The sequence below is a fragment of the Adiantum capillus-veneris genome, chromosome 15 (assembly GCF_014529385.1).
Source record: "Adiantum capillus-veneris isolate H3 chromosome 15, ASM1452938v2, whole genome shotgun sequence".
Lineage (NCBI taxonomy): Eukaryota > Viridiplantae > Streptophyta > Polypodiopsida > Polypodiales > Pteridaceae > Adiantum > Adiantum capillus-veneris.
In genome coordinates this window covers 123,547,542-123,560,821 of record NC_140945.1, presented here as the reverse complement: position 1 = coordinate 123,560,821, position 13,280 = coordinate 123,547,542, and the positions used below count along the sequence as shown (strand labels likewise).

Sequence of the window (13,280 nt, the reverse complement as noted above, 5' to 3'; positions counted from 1 at the left end):
CTCGACCCTATGGCGTCAGCATAATGGCTATATGTTCCATCACATGCATGCAGATCCCCTCCCGTTCTTCAAGCTTTCTCGCAAGCAATCTTTACGGTTCGCCATGGAAGTTGGTGATATCACTGCAGAGGACCATCAGCTTTCCTATGCATGCATTTAGCCATATTATACAGCCAAACAATTATGTGTTCTTTCCCTTGTATATTACCCTTTCGGTAAGTTTTCCTCGCTTCGAGGTTTCCCACCAATAAATTAATCAAACTGATTTACAAAAAAAAAGTGTGTGTGTGTGTGTGTGTGTGTGTGTGTGGCCGTTCTAAATAGATTACTTACAAAAGAACGCCATGTTTAAAAGGCAATTTACTCTAGACAAGAGGGCATTAAACAATTCTGCACTCCAATCATTTTTGTACAATTTAGGACTAAGGACCAAGACCTAGCCGTGCGCACAAAGGACCAACGTCTAGCCATGTGGACCAAGGTACCGGAAGATGGACTGGTTGGCCCACACCTATCTTATTCTCAGCCTTTGGAAGCTACAGTTGCAACCACACTACACCTCAGATATTTTAAGGGGATATATCTTCAGCGGATGGATGTAGGAGTGATCAATCTTGTCAGTAAACTGAGTCACTAGTCACTAAGTCGGTTAGAGTTAAGTGTGGTATCATCTTGAGTGAGTATCTCCTCAAAGTTGGTACTAGTTTCAATCTCATTCTTAGTCTAGAGTCGGAACCCTGTGTATTCTCTTAGGTTCTCTAGTGTTCATCTACTTTGATGTGTGGTGTATCTTGTTTGTCTATTGTGCCTTTACTATCTTGAGTGAGTGAGGCTTCAAAATACTTCACAAAGGTGACCCCACTTCACAGAGAGCGTAGTACTCACTTTCATGCTACAGGTGCTCTTATTTTTAGTACACCCAATGGGACCTTTGTGAAGCCTCACTCTAAGGTTCTGAGTCAGGTGCCTACAACACTCATGTATGACACATATTCCAGTGTCACTAAGTGATGACATGGGACCTAAAGGCCGGACTCGAGAGAGAGAGGGGTCAAAACCCTAGCGAAGAAGTTAACTTAAAAGTCTTGCCGAGGGGCCTATTTTCAAAGATCAGTTCCCACCAACTTATGGGGCCCTGTCTGATGGGGCCTAGGGACACTAGGCCTTGAAATAAAATAGACCCACTCTCACACACTCAAAGATGGTGCATCAACGTGCTGACATGGCAACTGTACGGACGCCTGCAATATGCGTTGATGATGTGGCAAGTTGTACGGACCCCGCGTTTTGAGCTGATGATGTGGCAGCTATATGGATTTCTGTTAAACATGCTAGCAGCCTGTAGAGATAGCTTGTGGGGCCAGATGCTTTTAGACTTGATGCTTTTCATGTATTGCTTTTGGCCAAGGGCCTTTATAAGAATTGCAAGGGCCTCTTTCCTAGCATTAGCTCATTCCTGAGAGAAGAGGACCCTCGGACATTACATAGTTACAAGGAATGGCCATTTTCAGGTCCCCGTTCCCCATTCCTATCCCAATTTCCCGTTCCGGATCCCCGTTCCGTGTTTCAAACGTGAGTTTCCGAAACAAGGAATGGCATTTCACGCATGTTGCCGTTACGCGTTCCCCGTTCCGATTTCCCATTCCAAGTAACTATGGGACATTGTACTTTGTGAAGCATAATAATAAAGAAATACCGAGAAGGGGTACCACTCTTTGGGGCCAGTCTCTTTAGGAGTGGAACTTCGCCGTGCCGTGTCATTTCTCTTAGTTTTGTTCAGTGCAACACACGAGAGAAAACTTAATGAACTAGATCTTCGACTTGGAGTGTCCAAGTCTATTACAATGGTATCAAAGCTCAGACGATTCTTCTTCTACGAAGTATCCGATCCCTTTACTTGCAGCACACATGGATTCAATTGAAGAATCCAGCCAGGAGGAAACTGTGGCACACGACCTCTCAAGTTTGGGAGAGAATAATGGAGATTCAAACGGACATCGACCACTTTCTGAAGATTTAGAAGAGTACAGCCCGTCTCCACCTATCGAATATGAAAGAATGCAGATGCAGCATCAACAACAGGTCGATGCATGTGCTCAACAGATGCTTCAATAATTCAAGGTATGCGAAATTTTTTATTTCTCAATATTGATGTGTGTTCCTTTCTGAAGGATGTTAGTTCCCGATTCACTTTGAGAGTGGGGTGATATCTACTCGGGATGTGTTCTAGACAGATGAAGATTAATCGCAGTTTCACTCTCAGTTCCAATGAAGTTCCTTCAGATACACTTTGCAGTTCATCATTGAATATGGTGGTTGGTGGAATTCTTTGGTTCTTCATCATCGGACAATTGATTTCTCAATAGCTATGGTTGTCCCGTTCTTTGGACTTTCCGTAGCAACTTGAAGATTCTAGCATGTGGTATATGATCGGAGGTGCAGATTTTTGACTAAGCACCCACTTGACGAGATGCATTCTCGATGGCGTACCGCCATCCGTTCACCTCTAAAGTCATCTTTGAAGAAGACAACTACACCAACAGCACCAACTTAAAAGAGTGTACTCAAAGGATGAATTCGATGAAGCAGTAGAACGGCGAGTCAACAGACTCATGAAGACCAAGAGGCAACCGTGGAAACAGAGTCGAGCAGTAGACTATCCTAGCTACTTGGGTCGAAAATCTACTTTTGAGAATGGCCGAAAGACAAAGAACGTCTGGATTCGAGGGTGTTTCCAAATCATCGTCATCCTCTTCTGACAGTTCGGAGAGTTCTTCCTTTGATTCTAGTGACAAAGGATAGAAAGAGCAGGAAGTGGAGAAGGACAGAGACATAGCAAAGACAAGAAGAAGGCAAAGAAGAGCAGATCCCGCAGAAGATCTCGGAAGTACTTTGACGGTTCGGATGAGGACTCTTCCTCCTACGAGAGCTCGGATTCTGATGAGCTGATGTTTGCAACAAAGAGAAAGTACCTATACAAAGTCAACAAATAGAAGATCTCGGAAGTACTTTGACGGTTCAGATGAGGACTCTTCCTCCTACGAGAGCTCGGATTCTGATGAGCCGATGTTTGCAACAAAGAGAGTACCTATACAAAGTCAACTAGTACTATGATCTCGAGGATAAGGGCAAAAAGCCCAAGAATTTCAAGGAGGGTGGGTAAGCATTAAAGTTCGATACGTTTTCCAGCTTTAAGGATACCCACAAGGCCCTCGCTTTTATCAAACAGTTTGACATAGCTTACTCTGAAGGATGCTATTCAGAGCATTCCAAGGTCCGGAGGGCGGCGTCATACCTCAAGGGGAACGCACAAACCTAGTGGTCTACCCTACTTCTACGGAGGGAAGCACCAACGAAGTGGCTACAGTTCAAGTGAGTTTTCACTTCTTCATGGCTCACCTAGGAATACGAACGCGATGTGATCACAGCTGGAATAATCTAAGGATGACCAAGGAGGATGTCTACTCTCAAAGATTTTGGGATATTTTGCCACCGGCCTCTTCTTTCAAGAAAATCACCTTCAAGCGGCAGATTGAGCGATTTTGTTGTAGGCTACCTAAAGAGATACGGGATTATTGTCTGCTGCAGACTTCCAAGTCCATGCACTGACTAATGGGACATACCAAACAAGGGTTTGCAATGCACGGGGGCACTCTTATGTACCCTACAGACAAGCTTGTAGCAGTTCGGACCGGACAAGAATTGAACAACATTACCCTAGGGAAGGGAAAACAACATAAAAAGAATCCTTTTAAGACCTCGATTATCAGCAGAGCAACGCACCGAATATTACAAAGAGAGTAAAAGTTACGGTTGCAGGGAACAAGGGCATGTACTTGCCAGGTGCCCCAAAAAAACACCTAAAGAACACTCAGAGGACAAGCCAGAGAGTTCCAAAGCAACAGAGGAGCGAGCAACGAAAGGAAAGACAAAAGCAGAACTGGTAGCAGATTTTGTGGAGACGGACCCTAAACAAATGGACGAAAGTATGGAGCTCTGCAGAGCGTGCGGCAAAGTACGAAATCAATAAGCCCTCATCTTCTTCGACAAAGGACCCAAGTCCAACTTCATCTCGACTGAATTGGTGGCTCGACTTGGAATTACGCCAGAGGAAATGGGACCATCGGCTGAGGCAATTCTAGCGGCACCTAGACGAGATGTTGCCATTACACCTGTCATGGGAAAACTTCGGTTGCATTGTCGGGGGTATTTAGGGCACGAACAATTTTGTGGTCGACTACAGGGCAAAGCAAATTTGAAGAATGAGAAGGGTAGAGATATAATTCATGGTGTAAAACTAAAGGGAGTCCGTTCCACTTGTATCGGCTTCGGCCATTTCCAAATTAATAAAATCCGGTCTATTTGTTTACTTGATCTACTTACATGAGTAAGATGACAAGAAAACGTCAAATTTGTCAGACCTTGAGAAGGAACAATAAGAATTTTTGCAAGCTTAGGCTGATTGTTTCTCTGAAGGCTTACAAGGAGAGTACCTCCTCAGCGTCTCGAAGATCACACCATTGATTTGATTCCCGACAGCATGCCACTGAACTGGCCACCTTATGGAGTAGGCCAAGCCCAAAACAAGGAAATTATGAACCAAGTGAAAGAGTTTCTAGACAAGAGTCTCATTCAGCCTAGCAGTACTTCACCTTATTGTTCACCAATGTTATTAGTCTTAAAGAAAGATGGATCTTGGAGAATGTACATTGACTACAGGGCTCTCAACAAACTCACCATCAAGAACAAGTTTCCAATACCCAAGATCGATAATATATGGACAGGCTACAAGGTTCTACATGTTTCAGTAGAATCGACGTGAAAAGTGGCTATCGTCAAATCAGGATCGCTCTTGGAGATGTATACAAGACCGCGTTCAGGACGTCCTTTTGATTGTGCGAGTATTTGGTGATGTCTTTCGGTCTCACAAATGCTCCTGCAGTGTTCAATACGATGACAGGCAGGATTTTCGAGAGTATAGGTCATTTGTGGGCACCTTTTTCAACGACATCATTGTCTTCTCCAAGAGTGAGGCAGAGCACAGACACCATATGGCAATTGTCATAAACTGATGACTTGGCGGACTCTCGTGAAATGCGTCGACAGGCTGACGTGGCAGCAGGCCAACGGATATCCCACCGGAAAATGTGTTGACATGCTGACGTGGCAGGCCGTACGGACAGCAGTACAGACGTTCCGCTTTTTGCGCTGACAGCCGTACGGATTTCCAAAAATTACGCTGAGAAGCTTTTGGGCATTATGCTTTGAATTTTTAGAAGCTTTTGGAGTTTCAAAAGCTTTTGAGTTCGATTTTTGGGGCTCTGCTTTTGGGCATCTGTTGCTAATCGGACTATTTTCTTATTTTTAATGATTAATTTCTAGGATATTTTATTGTGTACACTAAGAACTGTTAAAAGATTGTAGCTACAAGAAATGCCATCAAGAACAGACAACTCTGATGTGTCATTTGATGGGTGACGGTAAACATCACGAAGGAGTTTCCGTAAGTTCGGTGGAAAGGGCCGGGTTACGAATGCCCCTGATGCGTCACATGATGGGTGACGGGTGCATCAAAAAGGGAGCATTCCGTAGGCTGAGGAGGAAATCCGAACTGAGTAAGAAAATACGCGTAAGAACGCAAGCACAAGAATAAAGATGGGTTCAAAGAAGCTTTTTACGAAAAGCAGGAACTTTCACAGGAGGGTAGAAGCTTTCCCGCGAGGAAGCTATGTCAGCATTGCATCTGTGCCGTGTTCTGCACCCGGGGATGCCTGGAATGTGTTTGTATAGCATTGTTTTCACTAACTGAGTGAGTTTTTAAAGTTTAAACAAGTTCACACTTTATTTTATAAAGTGGCTGGTCACTTAAAAAAGCAATCCTACGTTAAAACTCTACAAAAAAAGCCTATGCAAGGCTGGCTGAATTCAGCGATCTCTCTCTCTCCTCTCGCTAGGGGCGCCAGGCTTTTACTTTTCGGCTCCTATTCCCGCCGGGTGCAAGGGCCTATAAAAGGGCAATTAGCGTTCCAGTTTTACACACACCAGGAGCAGCAGGAGGAGTTAGCGCTGAGAGTTGGAGCAGTCATTGCGAAGGAAATTCAGCAAGTGCTCAGTGACGACGGAGTACGGAGGTCGCCTTTCCGAGCAAGGAGCGACAGGTATAATTTGTTGATATGCATTGCGAGTTGTTGCTTTGTGTGGTTTGTTTTGCAGGAATCTCCCTTTTTACGGGAAAGTCCCTCACCGGAAGTACGGCTTCACGCCTAAGTCCCTTACGGGAAGGTACGGCTTCGCGCCTAAGTCCCTTACGGGAAAGTACGGCCTAGTGCCTAAGCCCTTTACGGGAAAGAACGACCTTCGGGTCTAAGATTACAGAACGGAGGGGTTTCCTCGGGTCCTTGTGCTTGTATACGTATTCTCCCTGAATAAAGAATACTCTTGACGGGGGGGGGGAGGACCAGCCCATCTTCTGGTCCCCAATACTGTGTCGATCTTCTCCCTTCTCTCACATTTGCAAAGTATTTTATTTTTCAGATTTCTAAGTGCTCGTGTACGCTCCCGTTTTGTGACAGTGGTATCAGAGCTCGGACTCCTCTCTTTCTCTGCAAAGAAGGACGATTCCGGGAAGAACGGGAAGAACCATGTCGAGCCAAGGGAGAAGCGTTCAAGAGGAGCTTCGACAAGTGCGAGCTCAGCTTGCGGATCTGCAACAAGTCTTACTATTGCCAGATGTCCAAAAGATCTTGGGCGGAATGAAGAGAAGGAATGGAACCGATGCAACCGGGCATCCACACCACACTGTTGGCGTGAGACCACAGGAAGAAAGAGAAGAAGAACGTGCCGAGGTGCACAAAAGATCGTCGGATCGGAATGAACGGCCTACTCCAAGGAAAGGCCAGGAAAAAGCGCTCTCTTTGCTAGACGAGAGCAAGGACATCTCCATCTTACTCCCCTGATTATACTTCTACTTCTCAATCTTCTCGCCAGAAGAAGGAAGCCGCTACTACTACTACCCTACATCAACCTAAAGATAAGCCTCAATTCAAGAAACATGGTCGCAAGTCTCAACATCGCATGAGAGTCTTCAAATCGGGCGACAAGGACATCAAGTTCGAAACCTACAACGGACGGAGAGATATCTCCAAAGCACTGTCCTTCATCAGACAGTTTGAAGTCGCCTTTACCAATGGGCACTTCACAGAAAGATCCAAATTGCGCCATGTGGGGATGCACCTCAAGGAAACGGCCAATAATTGGTGGTTAGCCAAGATTCTGGAAGGTTCTCAGGCCAGAACTTGGGAGAGATTCAAATCTGAATTATATGAACAGTTTCTTCCACCTGACTTCGAGCAGGACATACGGAAGGAATGGGACTGGCTCGCCCAGAAGGAACATGAGAGAGTAACGACCTATGTGGACAAGTATTGGTCGGTTCTTCTGAAGGTCACTCCCTTCATGAAGATTGCCGACGAGGAAAAGAAACGAAAGTTCGAAGCGGGTCTCCAACCACAGCTTCGAAAGAGTATGAAAGTGTATCCGCATGACACTCTTCAGAGGATGATGGAGTCAGCAATCATTGCTGAGGATTTGCACTCAACTGGGACGCCCAGAAAAATGGAGCATAGCACTTACCGTGCGAGACAAAGAGGGGTCTACGATGACCAAGGGGGCCAAGGAAGAAAATGTCCTCCATCTAGGGACCATGATCATTCCAAGAAGCCAGAGGGCAATGGCAAGCGAACTAAGTATCTCTCTCCTACTCAACTCCAAACCTTCAGAGAGGAAGGAAGATGCTTCTACTGTGGAGAGAAAGGACATATGAAGCCGGACTGCCCTCTAAAGCAGCAACGGCAAGAACAAGCCTCTACGAGGCAAGATAAAGCAAGGAAGGAACCCGCTCCACCAAGCTCGAACTCTATTCCAGATGTTCAAGGATACACAGAAACGGAGAAAGGGAAGCGTCAGCTTCTGAAGGGCTGGGGGTCTCTGAACAACCAACGAGTACTGATTCTTTATGATCCAGGATCCACGGATAACTTCATCTCCCTGGATACTGCGGAACGTTTGTGCCTCACCCCGGCTCAGCTTGGCACACCGGTTACATCCGGTTCGGCATTCGAGGGGTTGACAACCAATGCAACTCCCGTGCAAGGACAGCTCAATCTTCGGATTGGTGAGTACAAGGACCACGAATCATTTTTGATGGCACCCATCGAGGGATGTGATATCATCTTGGGTATGCCATGGCACTTCCACATGACACCTGTCCCCGATTATGTGGAAAAGACCCTCACTTTTGATCATGGGGGTAAGAAAATAAAGATTCATGCTGATGTAGGAGATTGGCAGTTCCCAATTGTAAGCCATATCTCCATTAAGAAAGAAATGAAGAAGTGTGTTTCTGCTTACTTGATTTTTGCACGTGAGAGGGATAAAACTAGTGGGGATTCACTCTCTAGTCTGGAAATTAAGCGTTTTCAATTTATTGAAAAGTACAAAGATTGTTTCACAGAAACACTCCCTGATGAACTACCTCCGATACGCCCAGAAGATCACCGCATAGATCTCATACCGGGTAGCTCGCCTCCCAATCAACCCCCTTATCGGGTGAGTCTTGCTCAGCAAGAGGAAATTTTGAAGCAAGTCAACGAGCTTCTAGAGAAAGGGTTAGTACGGCCAATTGCTTCACCCTACTGCTCTCCAGTTCTACTGGTGCAAAAGAAAGATGGCACGTTTCGAATGTGCATAGACTATAGGTCTTTAAACAAGACCACGGTCAAGAATCGCTTTCCGATCCCCCGGATTGATGATATACTTGATAAGTTGCAAGGTGCAAGTGTCTTTAGTCGCATAGACTTAAAGAGTGGGTATCATCGGATACGGATCGCCCCTGAGGATGTCCATAAGACTGCTTTCCGCACAACCTTTGGACTATATGAATTTTTGGTAATGCCTTTCGGCTTGACCAATGCTCCTGCGATGTTCAATCGCATGATGTACCGCATTTTCAGCCCGTATCGAGCTTTTACGAGAGTAATCTTTGATGACATACTCATCTTCTCTAAGTCAGAAGAGGAACATCGGAAGCACTTGGACCTAGTGTTTCAAGAATTGCGAAAGCATGAGTTGCATGTGAATGCAAAGAAGAGCGAGTTCTTTCTCTCAGAGATACACTATCTCGGCCACATAGTCTCTCACAATCAAGTGAGTATGGATCCTGCCAAGATCCGAGTGGTAGAAGATTGGCCTATTCCCACTTCGGTACATGATGTACGTAGCTTCCTGGGATTATGTTCGTATTATCGAAGGTTTGTCCGAGGATTTGCCCATGTAGCAGGACCACTTCATGACTTGACAAAAAAGGAGATTCCTTTCAGATGGGGATCGAGACAACAAGGAGCTTTTGATCGGCTCAAGTACTTGCTAAGCCATGGACCTATTTTGATAGTGCCCGACTTAAGGAAACCATTCGAGGTTCACTGCGATGCTTCAGGTGATTGCATCGGAGCAGTGTTAAACCAAGAAGACCATGCAGTGGCCTACGAAAGCAGACGGCTTAAGGATGCAGAGTTGCATGCATCAATTTACGAAAAGGAACTCATGGCTGTGATTCACGCCTTATCCAACTGGAAGCACTATCTTCTAGGAGCGGATTTTGTGATCAAGACTGATCACCAGAGTTTGCGGTATTTTCTTACGCAAAGGAAACTATCTGAGAAGCAGATGAGATGGGCAAACTTTTTGTCTATGTTTCAATTCCATATCCTTCACGCGGCTGGGAGTAAGAATGTGGTCGCGGACGCATTGTCTAGGCGGCCAAGGGTGAACGCTATCACTTCGGTGTATCACCAAGAATTAGAAGCACTACCGGAGTTGTATCCGAGTGACCCAAACTTCTCCACCGTTTGGGAAAAGCTACATCGTGGAGAGAATGAGTTTCCCTATTCCATTCGGGACGGTTATCTCTACCACCATCAGACCATATGTGTGGCGGAACCATTAAGAAAGAAGATCATGGATGAAGCACGCGCTTTGCCTTATGCGGGTCATCGGGGTATTCTCCCTACGACCTTAGCAATGGAAAGATATTTCTTTTGGCCTAGCCTTAAAGCAGACATTGATAAGTATGTCAGGGAATGCTTGGTTTGCCAAAAAGTGAAGTATGATCGGCATAAGACGCCTGGGTTGCTACAACCATTGCCTGGCCTAATGAACCTTGGGAAAGTATTGCCATGGACTTCATCATGGACCTCCCTAGTACTCAAACTGGAAATGACGCGATCTGGACCATTGTGGACAGGTTTAGCAAGCAAGCACACTTTATACCAGTCAAGAAAACGATCAAAGCAGATCATATGGCTAGATCTTTAAGCATCATGGAATGCCTAAGTCTATTGTGAGTGATCGAGATCCTCGCATGACCGGAAATTTTTTGCGTGCCTTGATGGATAATCTTGGTACAAAGTTGAATATTTCATCTGCCTACCATCCTCAAACGGACGGGCAAAGTGAGATAGCCAATTCCACAGTATTGGATATGTTAAAAGCTGATGTGTCAGACCGGCAATCTGACTGGGAGAAATATTTGCCTCTTGTCGAGTATGCGTATAACAATACCATACACTCATCGACGGGGAAAGCACCTTTTGAGATTCTCTATGGTAAGCCTTTGCTTCCACCGATCCTTTTAACTAAGGATAAGATCTTTGCAGCAGATGAATTTGTCCGGGATTTGGACACAGCCTACGGGCAAGTTAGGAGAGCTATTCTACGATCTCAAGAAAAGCATAAGAAAGCTACAGACAAGCACAGGAGGAATCTAGACTTAACAGTCGGACAGTTAGTCTTGCTCAAGTTTGAGAAGGCAAGACTTAAGAAACAAGCGTCTCATAAGGGGAAGGTGGTAAAACTTTCTACCCGTTATTATGGGCCGTTTAAGATCACTGAGCAAGTGAATGATGTCACCTTCCGATTAGAGCTACCGCCTAATTGGAGGATCAATAATGTCAGTTTACTCCGGCCGTATGTGGGATCGCCTCCGAGTCAGCCTAGTGCTGAGGAACCTCCTGAGGTTGAGGAAACAGAAGAAATACTCCAACCGGAGCAGATAGTAAGTCATCAAGAGCGGCCCCTCAAGTCCGAAAAAATAACACGGAAGTATTTGGTTAAGTTTAAGAACTATTCGAATCTAGATTCTCAATGGATGACGCAGGAGGAATTAGCAGCTTATCCCGAGATACTAGAGGTATATGTTCAAGCACTACAGTTGAGGTCAACTATTTAGAAGCCGGAGGGATGTTGCTAATCGGACTATTTTCTTATTTTTAATGATTAATTTCTAGGATATTTTATTGTGTACACTAAGAACTGTTAAAAGATTGTAGCTACAGGAAATGCCATCAAGAACGGACAACTCTGATGTGTCATTTGATGGGTGACGGTAAACATCGCGAAGGAGTTTCTGTAAGTTCAATGGAAAGGGCCGGGTTACGAATGCCCCTGATGCGTCACATGATGGGTGACGGGTGCATCAGAAAGGGGGCATTCCGTAGACTGAGAAGGAAATCCGAATTGAGTAAGAAAATACGCGTAAGAACGCAAGCACAAGTATAAAGATGGGTTCAAAGAAGCTTTTTACGAAAAGCAGGAACTTTCGCAGGAGGGTAGAAGCTTTCCCGCGAGGAAGCTATGTCTGCAATGCATCTGTGCCGTGTTTTGCACCCGGGGATGCCTGGAATGTGTTCGTGTAGCATTGTTTTCACTAACTGAGTGAGTTTTTAAAGTTTAAACAAGTTAACACTTTATTTTATAAATTGGCTGGTCACTTAAAAAAGCAATCCTACGTTAAAACTCTACAAAAAAAGCCTATGCAAGGCTGGCTGAATTCAACGATCTCTCTCTCTCCTCTCGCAAGGGGCGCCAGGCTTTTGCTTTTCGGCTCCTATTCCCGCCGGGTGCAAGGGCCTATAAAAGGGCAGTTAGCATTCCAGTTTTACACACACCAGGAGCAGCAGGAGGAGTTAGCGCTGAGAGTTGGAGCAGTCATTGCGAAGGAAATTCAGCAAGTGCTCAATGACGACGGAGTACGGAGGTCGCCTTTCCGAGCAAGGAGCGACAGGTATAATTTGTTGATACGCATTGCGAGTTGTTGCTTTGTGTGGTTTGTTTTGCAGGAATCTCCCTTTTTGCGGGAAAGTCTCTCACCGGAAGTACGGCTTCACGCCTAAGTCCCTTACGGGAAGGTACGGCTTCGTGCCTAAGTCCCTTACGGGAAAGTACGGCCTAGTGCCTAAGCCCTTTACGGGAAAGAACGACCTTCGGGTCTAAGATTACAGAACGGAGGGGTTTCCTCGGGTCCTTGTGCTTGTATACGAATTCTCCCTGAATAAAGAATACTCTTGACGGGGGGGACCAGCCCATCTTCTGGTCCCCAATACTATGTCGATCTTCTCCCTTCTCTCACATTTGCAAAGTATTTTATTTTTCAGATTTCTAAGTGCTCGTGTACGCTCCCGTTTTGTGACAGCATCCCCTTGTACCAATAAATAAGTTCGTTGGGCCTCATTACTCAAAGCATCTAGACACAAAGTCTGAGTGTGAGTCCCCACACACTCTCTTTGTACTTTGCACACAGATTAATATAAAAAGAAATACCGAAAGGGACGCCAGTCTTTGGGGCCAATACCTGTTGGCACGGGAACTACGACGAGCCGTGTCGTCTTTGTGAACTGTTTTGAAGTGAATCTCTAATGTGTCGCAGTAGAATCTAGACTTGGGTGTCCAAGTTTGTTATAGTGGTATCACAGCACCGAAAGATTTTTCTTCTACGGAGGATCCGATCCTCTTTGCAACACACGCAGACTTTTGTGAAAGAATCTTCGTGTCCTGACCCGGACTTATTAGGCACTCCCACCCTTCATACATCACGCATCGGGCGCGCTCCCATCTTCATCTCTGTGTCTTACAAAGCATAAAGCCATAAAGAATCCCAGATTACACATGGGTTCTCGTGAAGAATCTAACAGAGATGACACCTCTCAGTGGAAAGGCAAAAAAAGGTTGAAAATCCGGCACAGGAACTAAAGGAAAGAATGAAGATTTGGGCAATTTTTTTTCAACGAACAAGTTTGCCAGAACAAAGTACAAACGTCAACTGCAGATTGGCATATGTGTGAACAAATTGATTTAAGTACTCCAGGGACCTGAGATTGGCGAGACACCTGAAGAATTACCCGAGTGATAAGATTTACTCGAGATGGCATGTAGCCATTGCTTCTCCT

The 13,280-nt window shown here is 45.3% G+C and overlaps 1 protein-coding gene and 1 pseudogene across 3 annotated transcripts in view; one reads left to right on the top strand and one right to left on the bottom strand.

The window, feature by feature from the left end:
* LOC147441429 (uncharacterized) overlaps positions 1-13,280 on the bottom strand; it is a 49,761-nt gene that overhangs the window by 33,458 nt on the left and 3,023 nt on the right. The window lies entirely within an intron of this gene.
* LOC147441428 (high affinity nitrate transporter 2.5-like) overlaps positions 1,909-13,280 on the top strand; it is a 30,543-nt pseudogene continuing 19,171 nt past the window's right edge.